The sequence below is a fragment of the Pleurodeles waltl genome, chromosome 11 (genome assembly GCF_031143425.1).
Source record: "Pleurodeles waltl isolate 20211129_DDA chromosome 11, aPleWal1.hap1.20221129, whole genome shotgun sequence".
In the NCBI taxonomy this organism is placed as follows: domain Eukaryota; kingdom Metazoa; phylum Chordata; class Amphibia; order Caudata; family Salamandridae; genus Pleurodeles; species Pleurodeles waltl.
In genome coordinates, this window is record NC_090450.1 from 459,719,499 (window position 1) to 459,739,232 (window position 19,734).

Here is a 19,734-nt window from a genome sequence, read left to right on the forward strand (position 1 = left end):
CCAGAGATGCCCCACTTGGCCTGTCTTTCGAGTTCTGGCGGTAAAAGTCAAGTAGGAGCATGTTGACACCATCCAGAGATGCCCCGCTTGGCCTGGCAGCACTTCCACACTCAAGCAGCCTGCAAAAGGATGTAGCAACTGTGGCCTAACACATCAGACATCCAATGTGTGCCCAACACAGGGTAAAGCATGTTTAAAGTGTGGGCATAAGAATCACTTCACCAAGGTGTGCTGTAGCAGCGGGCAAAGCACAGGCGCAGGATACAGAGAGTGAAGACTATCAACCTTACGACAGCTATCCCTCAAAGATGAAGCTGGACACTCTATGCATTGGCCTTAGTAAACAGATCACTCCAATTATGACGATGATGATGAAGTATTCATTGTTATGTTTGCTGCCAGAGGGAGCCAAGGCAAGCAACTCGCACCAATGTGCATGGTTGACATCAAGGGCACCCTGATCCCAGCCCTCGTCAACACAGGTGTCTACGTAAACGTCACATATTCAACCCAGTTTCATAAGATCAAGCCATGACTGAAACTTGCACTTACTAAAGCCTCACTCGATACTTACGGGGTCACCGAGCTGTTACCGCCGAGAGGAGTCATAGATGTAATAGTGACAAACGAAGGGAAGGCAACATGGGTCCATTTACATGTAACCAGAGGCTGCGCAGGCAATCTCCTTGGATGCCATACCGCGAAGACTTGGGGTTAGTCTTCTTTGCTGGGCAGGTGCATGAATCACATACCACAGACATTGTGCAAGAGTGCCAAGGAGACCAGATCCTCTGAGCTTGTGCATGTTCCCAACATGTCCACCTCTTGGCAGCTCCAAACTCCACTAGTAATATAGCACAGAGTTAAAGAATGGCCAAGTGGGGGAATGGGTTTTGGGTTGGGAACAGCGGGAAAGGAGACCTGTGGAAGCCAGAGTTAAACAACACAATTGCAAGATTAATCACATCGACTTTCAATAAGCTTTATTTCAAATAAACACGTATACTGAAAACATGAATGGGCCTAAGGCTTCACTATAACTAGGCCTCAAGAATCTAGGTACCTGGAAATCAAGAAAAGGTTTTACAAGGTTTTCATATGAACATTCCATAACTAACATATTATATTTTTGAACAATGCGCGCTCTCCAAATAGTTCTTAGAATAGTCACTGCATTGTAACAAGAATCACATGGTTATTTCTCTGCATGAATGACCTGTACTAGATTTATGAATAACACGGCTACATCACTCTCTGTTTAAGAGTTCCAAGACTCAAATGTTCAGGAAATATTATGCACCTTAAATCAAACTTACACTTCTAGATTTCAATGTCTAGAAATGATCGTGCACTCTGACGATCTGTATTTCAAAGGTTAAATGCCTGGAATGAATTGCGCACACTGTTGCCGATTCGATTATCAAGAACCAAATGCCATGAAGTGATCGCACACTCTGCCGATCTGAATGCCAAGAAGTAAATGCCAGGATTGAATTGTGCACACTGTTGCCGATTCAGACTTCACGATTCAAATGCCATGAAATTATCGCACGCACTGCCGATCTGAATGGCAAGATGTAAATGCCAGGATTGAATCGCGCACACTGTTGCCGATTTGTACTTCACGATACAAATGCCATGAAATGATCGCACGCACTGCCGATCTGAATGTCAAGAAGTAAATGCCAGGATTGAATCGCGCACACTGTTGCCAATTTGGACTTCACGATAAAAATGCCATGAAATGATCACACGCACTGCCGATCTGAATGCCAAGAAGTAAATGCCAGAAATGAATTGCGCACACTGTTGCCGATTCGGAATTCACTATACAAATGCTATGAAATGATCGCGCTCACTGCCGATCTGAAAATCGAGGATTGAATGCCAGGAAAAACAGTTTAGGCCCAAAACTCGAGTGTCACTGGAAATGGAGTTGGGGGCCTAACCCGATCTCCGCCTTACCGCCCTGCTGGAAGATCACCAAATAAATGAGGGCAGGCCTGGAAATTACTGGATAGGCCTCCGGAAACAGGAACTCTGGAAAATGCTGCTGGTCTGCATCGGGACCTCTGAATATTGAGCATGTGGAGCTGGGCTGGCTCCCTTATATAGAGCCAAGCCCCGCCCACGAGCCACACCCAACCATACTGCAAGAAAGACTTCTAGAAGGTCTTAGAATAAAGGACCACACCCTGTAGTCCTGTAAACAAGCCTTGCAAATGAACAACGAATTACAAACAGCATTAATGATTTTTCAAGGTAGAAACTCTGCAATGCAAAAAGTTAACATACTGCATAGAGACACAGTGCATGAAATATGCCTTTGCATAAGGACTGGGTTTTTGCATTTACGTTGCCCTAGAGTGTGCACTGTCCTGATGTTGACAAAGAGTTCCCCCAGGTATTGGTGGGGCTGGGGTATTTGAATTTCCTGAAGGTAAAACTTCACATTGACAAGACTGTAAGACATGTGGCTCTCGGACACAGAATAGCACCATTCCACCCCTGGTGGAGAAATGTAAACAGCCGGGAGTGACCCAAAAGGTCCCTGGGTCCACCCTTTGGGTCTAACCTCTAATGACAGCTCCCATACCCAAGCAACCTGGAGCTATCAGACTATGCATTGACATGCGACTCGGGAATAAAGCCATACGCAGGGGGTGGCGCATCACCTCCATGGGTGACAGCCTAATGTTAGAACTCAATGCGGCCAGGTGTTTTTCGAAGCTAGACCTCAATGCAGGCTACCACCAACAACCACCGGCTTAAGTTCGACCAGGCTAGCCAATATAAAACCACATTCTCAACACACATGGGACTTTGCAGATACAGGCACCTGAACTTCAGGATATCATCAGCAGCAGATGTATTTCAGAATGTCATCCAGGAAACCCTCTGGTCTGGTCAGAGTGCTAAATATTAGTGACGACATCTTGATATGCTCCGACATGCTTGAAAATCACCAAATGAGGCTAAGGGCGACCCTCAAACAGTTAGCTGACTGCAGGCTTACACTACGTGAGCAAAATTGCTTGTTCTACATGAACTCAATCAAGTTTTTTTAATATTTTCTCAATTGAAGGGTTGAAGGTAGACCTGAAGAACGTAGAAGCCATCCGGAATGCAGCTGTCCCAAAAAATGCATCATAGGTGAGGAGCATCCTTGGCATGGCTCACTACTGTGGGTGGTTCATCCCAGGCTTAGACACCTTGTCAGAGCTGCTACAGATATTAATGAAACACAACGCTCAGTGGGGCTGGGACTCCCTCACTGACCTGGGGTTCCAAAAAGTAAAAGAGGTGCGGCTGGCAGATGCAACAATGGCATATTTCAATCCAAGGCACTGGACAAAGCTGGTGGTTGATGTGAGCCCAGTTGGACTTGGGGCTGTGCTCCTGCAAGAAAAAGAGAGGGGTCATGAGGCCCTATTGCCTATGCAAGGAGGGCACTCACAGGCATGGAGACCGTGTACACAGAAATAGCTGGCAAACTGGTGGGTCTGCCACCACTTCCACTTATACTTCTGCGGACAGAAGTTGTGGGTCATGACCGACCACAAGCCACTTGTCTCGCACTTCACTGGCACAGCCAGAATTGGCCCACCTCCCATCAAGCAGTGGGCTGTGCAACACCAACAGTACATACTTGATAATGCATATCGCCCGGTTATGAAAAATCCAGTGAACCATATCCAGGAACCCACAAGTAGAGGCTGGTTCTTGAGACACCAAAGAATGGAGAATAGTGGTCCACAATGCCTGCCTGCAGGCACTCTCAATTCAGGAGATCCATGAAGCCACAGAGCAAGACACAAGCCTCTCCAAGGTGAAAGAAGCACTCCATAGAAGACAGTGGCCCAACTTCTTTGATGGCACCAAAGCACTAACTGCAGCTGCAACAAATACCATGTTGTGGAACTTGTGTCCTCAATGCATTCACAAATGTGAAGCCTGCACTGGAGAAGGAATTCATGCTGTGTGGGATTCTCAATGAAATCGACCCACTTTTCAGGGGCAAGAATTCTGATTGCAAATGCACAGCCTGAACAACAAGCACAAAAAAGTGACCTAACAGTGGCCACAGGCCAATGGAGAAGTGGAGCACTTCATGCACACCCTTCAGATCAGAGTGGAACAAGAGGAAGATGCAGAGTGCTGCCTACACCGTTAGCACTACTGCTACTTCTACTACTACTCCTAAAAGCTTACTGGCAGACAAAACACGTACCATGATATGTGCCCAGAGTGACATTCTGATGCAAAAACCTACCCGAGACATTATCCTACAGGACCCAGCTGGAGCCCAGCTGTCATTGACACACAAGCCACCCAGGAGAATAGAAAGGTCACTATTGACTGTGCAAGTCAAGCCATGTAGGCTGGGAAGGAGGGCGGGGGTGTTCCGGCAGTGCACGTCCCTCATTGACCTAAGGTAGGATGAGGTCATGAGATTTTACAGACTCAGGAGTGAGTCCATCACTAAATTGCTCAACAAGATTGGGCCAAGTCTCCAGCCACCTACTGCCAAGCCCACTATTATTTCTCCACAGATCAAACTGATGCTGTAATCCACATGCTGACGTCTGGACCTGTATTTAAGAAATCGTTGCACTGCGATTGCGTTACTTTTTGTGATGCAACTGCGGCACAAACCACTGAATCTCATTTATGAAGCCATGCAAAGCCACTTTGCATGGTTTTGAATGGCCTCATAAAAATGGAGTAAGACAAGGCAGTGCAAATTGCTGCATTGCCTTACTCTGCACTAAGGAGGCATTCTATGGGCGCTGTAGTGGTGTTCCCAGGCAACACCCATGGATTTTTACACATCCCTAGATTTACAGGAATGCATTGTGTTACTTAAATAAAGCACATTCCTGTTGTATCCCTTTGACGCAGGGAAGGGGAACAAGGTGACTTGCTGTGCTACCTTGCACCAAAAACACATATATATGAACCATGGTTCCTTCCAGTTCACAACGACCAGAGTGGAAGGAAAATAATTTTCAGCCTTCCTACCTTCTGTCATCATCAAGCTCACACCCCAGTACCTCCTCTTTCCCACGACCCAACAGCAACAGCTGGACACCAAGCAAAGCTTCTGTCACATCGCTGGAGTTCCCCGTGTGTTACGTGCCATGTATTGCACACATGCTTAACTGGTTCCCCCTGCTGAAACATCCCATCTGTACAGGACCAGAAGCACACCTACTCTATCAATGTCCAGGCCATCGTAGACCATCTGGGGATGTTCACCAATGTGCTGGCCAAATACCCTGTAAGTGCCCAAGAAGCCTACATCTTCCGGCACAGTATCATTAACGAGCGGTTCTAGAATGGCCGATATGGGAATGGCCTACTCGTTGATAAGGATATTTGAAGTATACAACATACCAACAACAATGTAGAAATGTATGACGCAATAGCCATCTCTTTGGCTGTTGATGGAGTTAGGGGCATATGTAAGAAAAGTGTGCCTCATGCTTGCACCATGCATTGTGGCACCAGTGTGATGCAAACCCTTAAGTCAGATACTTGAGGACACACAAAGCCACTCTGAGTGGTTTTGTATGGCATCAGAAATCTGGAGTAATGCAACATAGTGCAAAATGCTGTGTTGCATTACTGTGTGCAAGGGAGGTGTTCCATGGCATTGTGTAGGTGTATCATGCAATTCTCATGACTTAAATAGCATTTCATGTATACTAATCATGTTGAACCTGGGAACGCATAAATTAAATATGCCTCCCTGGGTGATGCATAATGAGTGTAAATGACGTAATACATCCAAGTCACTCCCGCTTCCCTTGTGTGCTGCACTCTGTGGCACACAGACACGGGAATAACGCCTGTAAGGATTGTTTATTTGTAGGAAGTTGTCCCTTTCTGTAGTACAATTGCTTGCACCATGGTGCAAGGGTGTCTGAGTTTGTGCTAGGCAGCCCATTGTATGCCAGTGCTGGTGAATGGACAAGAATGTGCTATATGGCTTAAATACTGTGCATTCCTGCCCTTTTCCTTTGACGCAGTGCAGCACTGCAAGGCAACTTTGCCAAATATCATGTGCACATAGAGGGAACAACTTACAGCAATGTATAGACAATGATTTACCATTCTTTCATTTCCTCAGTAATCATGCGATAGCAGTAGCAGCAGAACATCTGTATGCTGTATTTTGTCATCTCACACTGTGTGAATGGATGGAACCACATCATATGCACTGGTTAACGATTCAAGAACAAAATCATGTGGTACACATGACAAGTCAATCGGAGTACAAAGCGTACATAATAACTAAGTGTGAGATGATTGTATCATCAATGGCGTACCTAGTCTTGATATCAGTCAAAGTTCCACAAACTAAATGGAGTTTAAACAAATCCGGTGTTCAAAGTGTCTCACACATGGCAGTATACTTTTGTGTTGACCAAAGTTTCTGGAGAAACACTGGAAGAAGAAGAAGTTGAAAAGTCAATTTGAATAATCCAGTGTGAGTGTAGGCCTCCCATTCATGTTTAAATGTAAAATGTGGATAACAATGTGATACCTGCAGAGCAAAACATACACGTCTCAGCCATACTGACAGTGTAGTTACACACGTAGGTATCAAGAAACAATGACATATGTAACCAATGTGATCGATCACCAGTTTTGTGGTGTAAGTTGGCCAAACTTCCTGAATATGAATCCATCACTGTTAAGCTCACAATGTCAAACACTATGTTGTCAAACATGTCACATATCAGTAACTTAAATGGAATAAAATACAACCCGGACAAGGTATCACATTTTACTCAGGATCCCAATCTCAACATTCTCTAACTATATCAATGATGACAGAATCAAGGCATAGAAGTAGATAATCCACTACAAGTTAGAATCATACACATCTACAGTATTGTGTCCAGGTCTGTAGTAGAGAGCTACTTGTAGCAACATTAGTGTTTTGCACATAAATACAGCTCACATTGCAATACCTATGTGTCAATCTAAGTGCAACATGAAAACTTGTCTCACAACATGCTTTAACTAAAGCTTGACAACAAATTGTATAACTATCCAAGTCACATGTTGGAAATGTACCACATGGACACAGCTGATTCCCATGCTAAAGAAAGTGAACGATGTGAAGGTTGTGTCAATGTTATGCAGGCAAGAAACAACATCAGAGTTTCCAAAAGGACATATGCACTTGTGGTTGTTGGACATGTTGGCACTGCACAACCAACCTAGGGGTGAATATGTGGCAGAAAATCAGATCACTACCTTGTCACTTTGGACATGTAGTGAGTGGCTAAAACATAGAGACCACAAGAACATTTCAAAATACCTTTCACAACAATCTACTGCCTAAACATGAAAGTCAGCATGTAGAAGTGTCCAAAGTATCATGGTAGGGTCAACATCTGCAGTGTCACAGAGAAACAGAAGAAACATGTGTAAACCAATTGTCAACTCTATACATGACACACATTGTTAAATACTGTAAGAAATGAGTATGCGTTAGTATGTACACATAACACGCATGGACAGGTATGTCTGTAAAAATGTTTATGATTGTTAACATTTTTTCTACTTTTAGCTGACCAAGTATATGGTCTACAGAATTGGGTCATGACCCCAATTGTTCATCCCTGGTCAGAGCCACAAAGACAGTACAACCAACCAGGCACTTATCAAGCCAGGAATGTGGTGGAACAGACATTTGGTGTACTGAAGTCCTAATTCCGATGCCTAGACATGTCAGGGGGAAGATTGTTTTACTCACCCCCTAAGGTTTGAAAAAAGTATGCTTGTACATGAGATTCTCCACAACATTTGTGTGAGAACCAATGTCCTTTGGACTTGGAGCCTGAAACACTAAGCCAATGGAGGAGGAGGATGATGGAGGCGAAATCCACAACACAATGGCTGGTCTGTAACAACACAACCAGATTGTTACAAATTCATTTTCCTACGTAATCAGACCTGATGGACAAATTGGCTGCAATTGTCTGAAATGTTCAAGATGAGAATCCATGTTTGAACTCATTCATTGTGTTGTTTTCTATGTCACTGTCAATGTAATCATCATGTCACTCACATCTTGTCAACTAGAATTAGGCCTCAACATGTAACAATCATGTTGGCAGAACTTTGAGCAACATGGGTCGTAGCTCAAAATAATGTCTCCACCAACGCAGCATTGCAGTGTGATGCAGTGGCCTACATTAACGGTGCATGCCCACATCTAAATTGTCTATTCCTGTTCTCATGCACTTGAGCAGTGCAGTGCTGCACAGCTAGCAGTCATGCTGTGTACTGCAGCATCAAAGTGTGTTTCATATGGTACTCATTGAGTGCTGGAACACAAACCACCCAATATGTCCACACCTGAGACAAATCCCTCATTGCAGTGTCTCTGACAAATTGTAATTGTATTTATACAGCGCTTATTACCCGTGATGAGGCGTTGCTCCAGGACCCAAAAGGATTAGTGGTGGATTAGTATAAGGGAATATGAGTAAAGTATTGGTATTAGTATGCATTACCATGCAGAATCGCAGCATTTTGCAGGAACAAATGTTGTTGCAAATACCATCACAGATCACGATTGACAGTTGTCATTGACAAAGGCCAAAATTTGATTTGTAAAGAAGGCATACATGCATCTGTGGTGATCCTCAAAACAAGTACACATTTGACTTAATTCCTGGGCAGTTTGTCACATATACCACATTAGACCACAGTAGGCAATTCACACATTTTCCGTGCATTGCACAGCAATGAAATGTGGTTAAAGCCCTGTAACACAACACTATGAATAGAAGACTTTGCAATGTGTGGCAGTACCCAGAGAAGTAATACAATGGAGATGTTCTTGCAAGCATCACATCACCTGAAGAATACAGAGATGGCAAAAGTGTGAAGTATCCTTTTTAAAGATCACATACACATGTGCCTGTAAAAACACTTTCTCATTGAACATGGTTGTTTGGAGGGTGCTAGATAAGAAATAACCTCTGCATGGCAAGAGTAGTCTACCCCAGACCTGAGTGTATAAATGCATAGTTGAGGGGATCACAAATCTTGTATCATCCCAAAGGGGATATGGCTATTGAGTGTATGTCATAGCACAGGCCCGTGTCATGGATTGCAGTCTTCAAGGTCCCAGGGGGCCACACAGACATTCCCTCAGAGTACATGTACTGCTACTGTCTTTGCCAGGAGTCAGACTGAGCTAAAGTGGGTTTACCAGCATGATGTCTAGTGAACAGCAGTACTGAACATGACCATGTGGCCCTGGTTCAGTGCCATGAGGCCTACTTCTCAAATGTTCTGTTGCTATGTGTTACAATCACCCATGCCCAACATAATGATTGATCAAAATATGTGTGCATGAAAAGGCATGTTCAGAATGTATGTACCTGCACAGGACACACATGACACATAGGATTAGATGTGGAACAGTGTGCACAGGGCGAATGTGTGCATGATGGTAGTGTGTGTTCATCTTGCAAATCTCTAGCACAGTTCAAAGGGAGTGTAGAACCAAACAGGGTACAATAACTGAGTGTGTGCATTGCATGTAATTATGTAGGTGGTAGATTGATACATGTGATCACAGTATTGCTGCTCTACTGTCCGATGAATGTGAACAGAGGGGCATCTGATGATCATTGTCACACTGTGCAGCACAGATAGTCACCCTACTGCACAGCTATGTGTGAAAGCAAAAGAGAAGTAATGTGCTGTATCCAATAGATGTCAAATCATTCCTGACTTGTACCCTGCACCAGTGCATTACTGTCTGCCTAAGGGCCAACACAGGCAAACTTGCATCATGGAGCAAGGGTGACCGTGTCGCATGTAGGAATGTATTTATATATGAAGGTGCAGTTTCCTGCTAAACAAAATGTCCCGTAAGCCATGTTCCACCTTCTATGTGTACTGCATAACAAAGCACAAATTGAAAGATGAAGTAACAAGGAGTACAAAAGGTCTACCTCCTTGTTATGCTACTCCTGGAATCAATGTACTTAATGGTGCATTCCCAGATTCCGTTGTTTTTGGTAAATCTGGAAATGGGTCTAAAACTGTGGGATGTAAATGGCTACACCCAAGGTATAGACAATGCAGTGATGTGCAATGCATTGTGTCATTCAAGATTAATTATACTTCTCAGGTCTACACAAGGTGTCCTTGGCTGGGTCAACAAATATCATAATAGATTTGTGTTGCGCTTGTACCAGGTTGAGTTGTGCAAGCGACACACATATTGGATCACATCTATGGGCTTTAGTGCAGAAGTGTCTTTGCCACCACATTACATGGAGAACTTTACTAACTTTATGCAAAAGACTTGGCTTCCTGACAAACATTTGTTCAATTATGGATTTACATCAGTTGGATTATGAAAGTCCAGTAAATCTGCATGCTGGGTGACACTGTGGTTTGGGTGAGCCAGCCTGTCTTTGTGCTCTTTGTGCTTCCCTAAGTGTGTGTTGCATCTGTGACACATCACATCGAACAATTTCTGACACATTGCATGTTTGAAGAGATTGTGCAGAATAGGAAATGCAACAAAGTGGGCCATAGGACCCAGGAGCAATCTCTACGTGCACATATGACTGTGCGGGACATCCAGGTGTGTACCCTGGTAATGGCTGTGGAAACTGATGTGCAGTCATACAGTTCATGAGACCTGCCTTGCTGTATTGATGTGCTGCATGCTGTTACCCTACCTGTATGATGGAGAATACACATGCATTCCTTGAACTCAGACTGACTCCACAGGCAGTCTGCCGGGCCACCTATCATGAGGTGAGAGGGAAATACAGGACTTACAAACACCCAGATTCACCAGTTAGACACTACCTTCTGTTACAGAGACCTGCCAAGTGGTGCTGCCACAGTCCTGGATCAATGGAAGTGTTCCCAGGTGTGTAATCCAGCATTACCCAGTCCCCTACAGTCAAGGCCACTGGAATTACGTGATTGTGTGGCTGCAGCGATTTTCACATAATTATAGGCTTGCCGCATTATCCACAACACAATTTACAGATTTTAACAAAACTAAAATTAGCTTTTTAGCTCAAACAGTTCAAAAGTTACTAATAATGCAGCGACCAATGTAGCAGTGCAGTGGAAGCCCAGATAGTGTTACCAAGGTAAAAAATGATGAAAACGTGGATTAATGCAATTCCGAAATTTGCCACATTAAGTCACATATTTTTCCTTTTCTTGCTGCATAATTTACTCAACCCTGCCCTAGAATTTACTCAACCCTGCCCCATAATTTCCCTCAACTGCTGCATAGTTCTAGTGGCCCTGCCTATAGTACATTATCCACATTGTCCCATTTGCATGGATCAGAACGCTCGTATCAGCCCTGTTGTTGGTCATATTGCACCAGTGTGCCAGTCGTAAGATATGTACAGAAGCCAATGTGTGAAATTGACTGCAGAAAAGATAATGCACTGTGCGCTCATCACCACTTCAGTAGCGATGCATCCTAAAAAACAATGCAGTTGATGGAAACGGGTGGGATACACTTAGGAAATGACACAATGGGTGTTGGAGGTGTTTCTGATAGTGTATGTGCCTGTTGTTAATTTTTGGTCTTGTCACTGTGTGATCTGTCCCTTTTTTGTGTTTTTGTAATACATTTATGTTAGTTAATATTGTTTTGTTTATATATTTTCTCTGAATTGTTGGGAGTTTGTCTGTTTGGGGTTTACAACTTTAGGGGTGTTTATAGTCATAAAGGGTGTTACTCAGGGTTTTACTGTGTCTGGAAGGGATACCGACATGTCATTTTGGGTGAAGAATTATTTGGAGGGAGAGTTGGGTCAGCTACCAGGGCTAATAGTACACTGGATGCTGGACTCTGGGGGTAGGGTCGGCCAGCGCTAACCACACAAGGACAAAACGAAAGGCTGGAGTGTGTGCGCTGCCATCACAATCAGACATTTGGCCTAAATCAGATCATCATTTAACTTAAACGTCAATGGACTGAGGTGGTGGCACACGAGGCTGATGTCGCTGACCACCTTAGACTGGAGATCGGAGAACCATTAGGTATGTATGTACGTTCCATCTCCATATAGTAATATACATACAGCAGTAATGCAAAACACGAACATGGTCTGTACAGCATTTGTTTAGTAGTATTTTTACATTGCAACAGGTACATAAAATTAACTTACTGTAAGGAAATTTAGCTACCTAAGGGAACTTTGTGTGCCTCAGAGTGGCTACATTAAGCAAGCGTGAAGCAAGCGCAGTGGCAATAGCTGCATTGCCATATACTGGAACAAGGGGCTGTTCAATGGGCTGGCTGTGGGTTGTTGTGTTCAATGAAAATGCATGGAAATATGAGCATTCCCTTATATAACAGACATAAATGACAAGGGATGCTCCAATATTGCCAGAGCACCACTGCCGATTGCTAAGCTCCATTGTCCAAACTCCATTTATGTAAAATGTTTCATGTGTGCTGCATAGTGCTACAAATGTACACAAATTAATAAGCCTTATAAAAATGTGCAAGTGCAGAACTGTTGGTTTTACAGAGAAACATACAAAAATAATATCTTCTAACAAGCCATGCATCCTCGTACAAAGTTGGAAGATACAAAGATTTTCCGTTAGTCAGCACTCTGTGCACCAGTACGAGTAAACCCCATGTGACATTTACAACATCACATATGGTGTATGCCTGTCCTTTTCCATCAAAGCACTACCTAGTTCTGCCGAGAGTCAATGGTGTCATCCATGTGTCATGGTACAATGGAGTATGGCATGATGCTGTCCAGTATTACTAAATACATCACATGCCTGAGGCATGCTTCAGGCATCTGATGATGGATCCAAAAATCAGGGGAGATACTCTTCACTGCCAAAAAGGGACAGGGTAAAGAATTATCTTAATGAATTTGCCTATATTGAGGCCCAATTGTACTACTGCGTGAGTAAGGTATGCACCAGATTATCAATTACTGTACAGTCATATGTAAACCACATCTAGAATAAAAACCCTACACTAGTAATTTTTTCTATATAATTGTTTCTTCATTTCTTCTGTACAATTCATTAAAATAATTTGTTGTTAATTTGTACATTAATCATATTTCTATGCATCATCGAACATTGTTTAAAACTTCTGAAAGAAGTAAAATATTAAAACATTTTTTTCATATTTAAATCACAAAACAATAAAAAAAGTTTTCCTCATATATTGTTGATGCAGCGTTTCGGTTGTCTTTATGATGGTTCACCTTACCTTCTTCAGGACAAAATATGTATATATAATATATTCCCATTTTAAAACAATAACTGAACAAAAACAGAAAAACAATATTTACAATCTCATTGATATTACATGTGTAATTTAACCTTGGCTTTACATTTATTTCCTGTGCACCACCACTCTCTCCCAAGCAACTTTCCCCATTAACTAACCTTTCTTATTATATGTAAAATTCATTTTAATAATAATAACAATTTATAAATATCCCTATATCTGTAAGATTGATTAACATTTCTTTGCATTACACAACCTATAATGCTATGTAACCAGAATCCGTTGATCTGGTGATCAATAACCCTAATTTCTTATGACCCCTTTTTATTTTACTTTCTTTAATAATTACCTTAGGTGATATTTTAACTTCTTAATCCACTTCCCATGTCTAGGGTTTTCATCAAGGAAATCTTCTGTTTTTCTTTCTTTTTTTTAAGCAGGGGCTCTCTGTTTCACTATAAGCATAGAGATGCAATCTGAACAATTAATTCTGTAATAGGGTATAATTTCTTAGAGCAGATCAGTTAATATATATTTTTAACTTCTTATATATTGTGATGCCTCAACGTTATGGGGGTCATTCCTACCCCGGCGGGCGGCGGGCACCGCCCGCCAGGCGGTGACCGCCAAAAGACCGTACCGCGGTCAAAAGACCGTACCGCGGTCAAAAGACCGCGGCGGTCATTTTGACTTTCCCGCTGGGCTGGCGGGCGACCGCCAAAAGCCCGCCCGCCCAGCGGGAAAGCCCCAGTAACGATGAAGCCGGCTCCGAATGGAGCTGGCGGAGTTGCTGGTGTGCGACGGGTGCAGTTGCACCCGTCGCGATTTTCAGTGTCTGCTTTGCAGACACTGAAAATCTGAATGGGGCCCTGTTAGGGGGCCCCTGCAGTGCCCATGCCAGTGGCATGAGCACCGCAGGGGCCCCCAGGGGCCCCACGACACCCGTTCCCGCCATCCTGTTTCTGGCGGTGAAAACCGCCAGAAACAGGCTGGCGGAACAGCGCCGCCGTGGAGGATTCCCTGGGGCAGGGGAAAACTTGCGGGAAACCACTGGTTTCCCTTTTCTGACTGCGGCTTTACCGCCGCGGTCAGAATGGCCCCTGAAGCACCGCCAGCCTGTTGCCGGTGCTTCCTCCATCCCCTGCCCTGGCGGTCCATGACCGCCAGGGTAGGAATGACCCCCTATATGTCTTGCTGTGTTTGTCCAATCATCTATCTTTAAAAATACATTTCCACTGATTAATATGATCGTTTTTTATCTTCTGAGTCACATTCAAGTCTCCAATAATTAAAATAATTAAAGACTCACTACTAATAATATGCGGGGGCCTATTATACTGTCTATTCACTCCTCTGGTGTCTCCTACTGCTTAAACACCTGCAGACTTAGTCGTTGTTTTGCAATTTTAACTACACTTCCCAGGGGCTGATATGAATCAGGCGTTATTCCTCTTCAAGTGCTTTACGTTGTATTCTGATTTGCCATCAATTTGGTGAATTCTAATGCAAACGATATTAAAAGACTTAGGGGGTCATTCCAACCCTGGCGGTCGGTGTTAAAGTGGCGGCCAACCCGCCAACAGGCAGGCGGTGCAAAAAATGGAATTCTGACCCTGGCGGAAACCGCCAACACAGACCGCCACTTTAACACTCCGACCGCCACGGCGGGACAAACAAACAGTGCGGCGGTCACCGCCAACAGACAAGCGGGAGACAATGTACCGCCCACCCTATCACAACTCACCAATCCGCCACCTTTTCCGGGGCGGGAGCCCCGCCGATAAAAACACGGCGGAAACAGACTACGAACGGGAAAACGCTCACCTCTACACACTCCACGAGGAATCTGGACAGCATGGAACCAGAACTACACATCCTACCAGCTATTGTCTACCTGCTCCTCTACCAGGAGCACGAACGCCGGCGCAGGGGAGGGTGAGGAGAAAAGATTACGGGCACACACATACGCGACACACCCACCCTCACCCACAACTACCTACACATCAATGCAGAGCAACAACTCAGAGTGACACCCCCCAAACCCCCCGGAAGAATGCAAAGACAAAATAAAATGATCATGAAATTCAAATATATTGTAAGGCTACGTAAAACTTTTTTTTCAAACATCTATAACTATATACACATATGTAAATTGTCCTGTCCAAATTGGGTTTCAGTCATTGTACGTGGGCCGATGGGCCTCAACACATGGGCAAAGCCCACACAGGAGACCCGAAGCCATTGGAGAGAACACTGCAGGGGCATCAGATAGAAAAACTACAGGCACCTCAGGGGGAAGGGAAGGGGAGGCACCTCACTCACATGAGTCCACGACGCCAGATCCACGAGGGGCCTCCATGCCCACTGTGCCATCCTGGGGAGTGCAAGGCCACAGTCTCACAAGTCCCTACAGTGGGTGGCTTGCCCACTGTGCCATCCTGGGGAGTGCAAAGCCACAGTCTCACAAGTCCCTACAGTGGGTGGCTTGCCCACTGTGCCATCCTGGGGAGTGCAAAGCCACAGTCTCACAAGTCCCTACAGTGGGAGGCTTGCCCACTGTGCCATCCTGGGGAGTGCAAAGCCACAGTCTCACAAGTCTCTACAGTGGGTGGCTTGCCCACTGTGCCATCCTGGGGAGTGCAAAGCCACAGTCTCTCAAGTGGATTACAGACTCCACTGGTACTGGAGGAGGCATGGTGCCCAGAGTGCATCGTGCAGCCCTGCCCGACACAGATCCGGGCCTGCCCCTTCTGCCAATGGGCCAGCGGTGCTTGAGACGGCGGTGCCCAGCAGAGCTGTGCTTGAGACGGCGGTGCCCAGCGGAGCTGTGCTTGAGATGAAGGGCCCAGCGGAGCGGTGCTTGAGATGAAGGGCCCAGCGGAGCGGTGCTTGATATGAAGGGCCCAGCGGAGCGGTGCTTGAGATGAAGGGCCCTGTTCAGCGGTGCTTGAGACAGCGGTGCCCTGTTCAGCGGTGCTTGTCTTGAAGGGCCCTGTTCAGCGGTTCTTGAGACGGCAGTGCCCTGTTCAGCGGTGCTTGTCTTGAAGGGCCCTGTTCAGCGGTGCTTGTCTTGAAGGGCCCTGTTCAGCGGTTCTTGAGACGGCGGTGGCCTGTTCAGCGGTGCTTGTCCTGAAGGGCCCTGTTCAGCGGTTCTTCAGACTGCGGTGCCCTGTTCAGCGGTGCTTGTCTTGAAGGGCCCTGTTCAGCGGTGCTTGAGACGGCGGTGCCCTGTTCAGCAGTGCTTGAGACGGCGGTGCCCTGTTCAGCGTTGCTTGTCTTGAAGGGCCCTGTTCAGCGGTTCTTGAGACGGCGGTGGCCTGTTCAGCGGTGCTTGAGACGGCGGTGCCCTGTTCAGCGGTGCCTGTCTTGAAGGGCCCTGTTCAGCGGTGCTTGTCTTGAAGGGCCCTGTTCAGCGGTTCTTGAGACGGCGGTGGCCTGTTCAGCGGTGCTTGAGACGGCGGTGCCCTGTTCAGCGGTGCCTGTCTTGAAGGGCCCTGTTCAGTGGTGCTTGTCTTGAAGGGCCCTGTTCAGCGGTTCTTGAGACGGTGGTGCCCTGTTCAGCGGTGCTTGTCTTGAAGGGCCCTGTTCAGCGGTTCTTGAGACAGCGGTGGCCTGTTCAGCGGTGCTTGAGACGGCGGTGCCCTGTTCAGCGGTGCTTGTCTTGAAGGGCCCTGTTCAGCGGTTCTTGACATGTGTCTCCAGGGCACCATATTCGGCCAATATATGGAGTTCACTCGCCATTCGACTTCTCGCTTCCGGGGCCCTCCTGTGCTGGAGTCCCGGGCCCGTGGGTGTCCTTCTTCACACCCGGAATGGGGCTGGTGGGGCCCTCCTGGGCAGCTCGCCTGCTGCCGGACGTGTCAGCCGTGCTGCCCTTGCCATCCTTCCGTGATTCCCTGTGGCCCTTGCCTCCCTTTATAGATGTGCCAGGTGGCACCCTACATCCTGACGGTTCCAGGGTAGTGCCTTTGGAGGCTGCCGTCTCTGGCCTCTCGCGCCGGGCCTTGCCTTTCTTGGTTTTCTTCCCAGGGGGTGGGCTGGCTGTCCCTTTACTGCTGGCCGATGTTGCTGCCCTTGAAGGTGGTGGACTCTAATATCCCTGTACTATGGACCTTGTAGGTCCAGGGGTTGTGGTGGCTGAGGTGCTGATTGGACTCTTACGAGATGAGGGGGTGGGTCAGGTGATGGAAAGAGGTTAATTTTGGACAGTAAAAACATTTTAGGAGTAGTGGGAAGGGTAGGTGCAGTGGGTATGGGAGTGGAGGAAGAGGATGTGGTTGTAGGAGAGTCAAGTCTGGTGTCTTTGGGTGCAGGTGCTTGTGACGGAGGCTGTCGTGAGGTGGATGGCTGTTGGGTGGGTGGCTGCCTGCGTTTGTGTGGATTGGAAGAGGGGGTGACAGACACACTGGGAGAGGACACAGGGGAGGTGTAAATGGCAGTGGGGGTGGTGACTGCACGTGTGCGGAGTGTTCTGGTGGGTGTGCTGGTGATGGACGTAGTGGCTGATGATGTTGTGCATGCAAGTGTGAGTGGAGACGTCACAGGGAGGAGGGAGACGAGGAGGAGGGGGACACAGAGGAGGCAGTGGCTGATGGTATGTCTACATGTGGCTGTTGCTTGTGTGAATGCTTGTGTGATGTGTGGTACTTATGTCTGGATGAGCTGCCCTTGGGTGTTGAGGTGTGTGCAGGCTGGTCTGTAGGTGTGTCTGGGATAGGCAGAGGAACAGGGGAGTGGGACTGGGTGGAGGAAGTTGGAGGAGGGAGGCCGGAGACAGGGACAATGGCTGCCGTCAGTGCTGAGGCCAGAGCGTTGAACGATCGCTGATGGGCAGCCTGACCCGAATGAATGCCACCCAGGTATGCATTGCTCCGGTGCACCTCCCTTTCTACCCCCTGGATGGCATTCAGAAGGGTAGACTGCCCAACAATGAGCGTCCGCAGGAGGTCAATGACCTCCTCACTGAGGGCAGCAGGGGTGACTGGGGCAGGGCCTGAGGTGCCTGGGGCGAAGGAGATGCCCGCCTTCGTGTGCGAGCGGGCACGGGGCGATCGCAGAGGGGCTGCTGGGAGGGCAGAGCTGGTGCGCTGGGTGGCGGCTGTACCTGTTGTTGCGGTGGGCACGGATGTTGCCGCCACCACAAGGGAGCTCCCTTCCAAGGACGTGTCTGTGTCGCTGGTGTCTCCACGTGTCCCCATTGTGGAGCTCCCCTCACCCTCCGTCTCATTGGTGAACTCCGAGTCGGTTGCATGGCCCTTCTGGGCCATGTGAGATGCAGCTCCCTCGTGCTCCGATGCCACTTCTCCTCCGCCTGATGTTGCTAATGCACACATGAGCACATGAACAGGAAGAGCAGCAAAAAAGGGGGGGGAAATGAAGACATGTTGAGTGCATCCATTGGCAACACAGTTGGCGGAGAGGACAGACACAGAAGCCCCCTGCACTACACCGTGCACTTGGGGTACACTACTCAATCATTGGGACTTGGCCTACAAGCCTATGGACGACAACTGCACACATAGGTGACACAGGGCCATGGATAGCTGTACTTGGCACCCTACAGAGGTGGGGGGCGGGGGCACAGGGCCATGCCTTACAGAGGGGCCTAGCCTACAGAAATCGCCCTGGCCTAGGGATACCCACAGCCCTCCTCCCCCACCCAGGTGCCTCCACTGCGCGCAAAGTCAGCAGAATGTGTTTGTACTCACCCCCTTGTGTCTGCTGTGATGTCCTCACGCGCCCATCCAAATCGGGGTAGGCCACCGCCAGGATCCGGGACATCAGGGGGGTCAATTGACGACTGGCACCCCTCCTACGTTGGGAGGCCATCCCCAGCAGAGCCTCCGCGGTCTTCCTGCTCCCGCGGCGGATGTCCTCCCACCTCTTGCGGCAGTGGGTGCCCCGTCTGTTGTGGACCCCCAGGGTCCGGACGTCCTTGGCGATGGCACGCCAAATGTCGATTTTCTGATGGGCGCTGACCTATGTGACATGTACAGTGGGAGAAATAACATTATTATGATTTTCTGCATGCTCGATGTGAGTGGCCCCCCATCCCCACCCTTGCCATGTAGCATATGCTCTCATCCGTCGTTTGATGCATGCCTCAATCGCTCCCCTCCCCACCATCTTTCATCCACCCGACTCAACACAGGCATTGCACCCAAAGCATGCTCCCAGTGTACTTACCTGATGGTCTGGAGGACCGTAGAGAAGCGCATACTGGGGGAGGACCCCATCCACGAGTTTCTCCAATTCTTCAGAAGTGAAGGCAGGGGCCCTTTCCCCAGTCGCAGCAGCCATTGTATCTTCCAGACCGAGGTCACAGCAGCACTTGCAGTATAGGTCCTCTCCTGTGGATGATCAGGTCTCGAGTGATTAAGCAGATAGAAAATGGCGGTCACGTCCGCGGCGGTGCGTACCGCGGTTGCGGTGCGTTCCGCGACCGC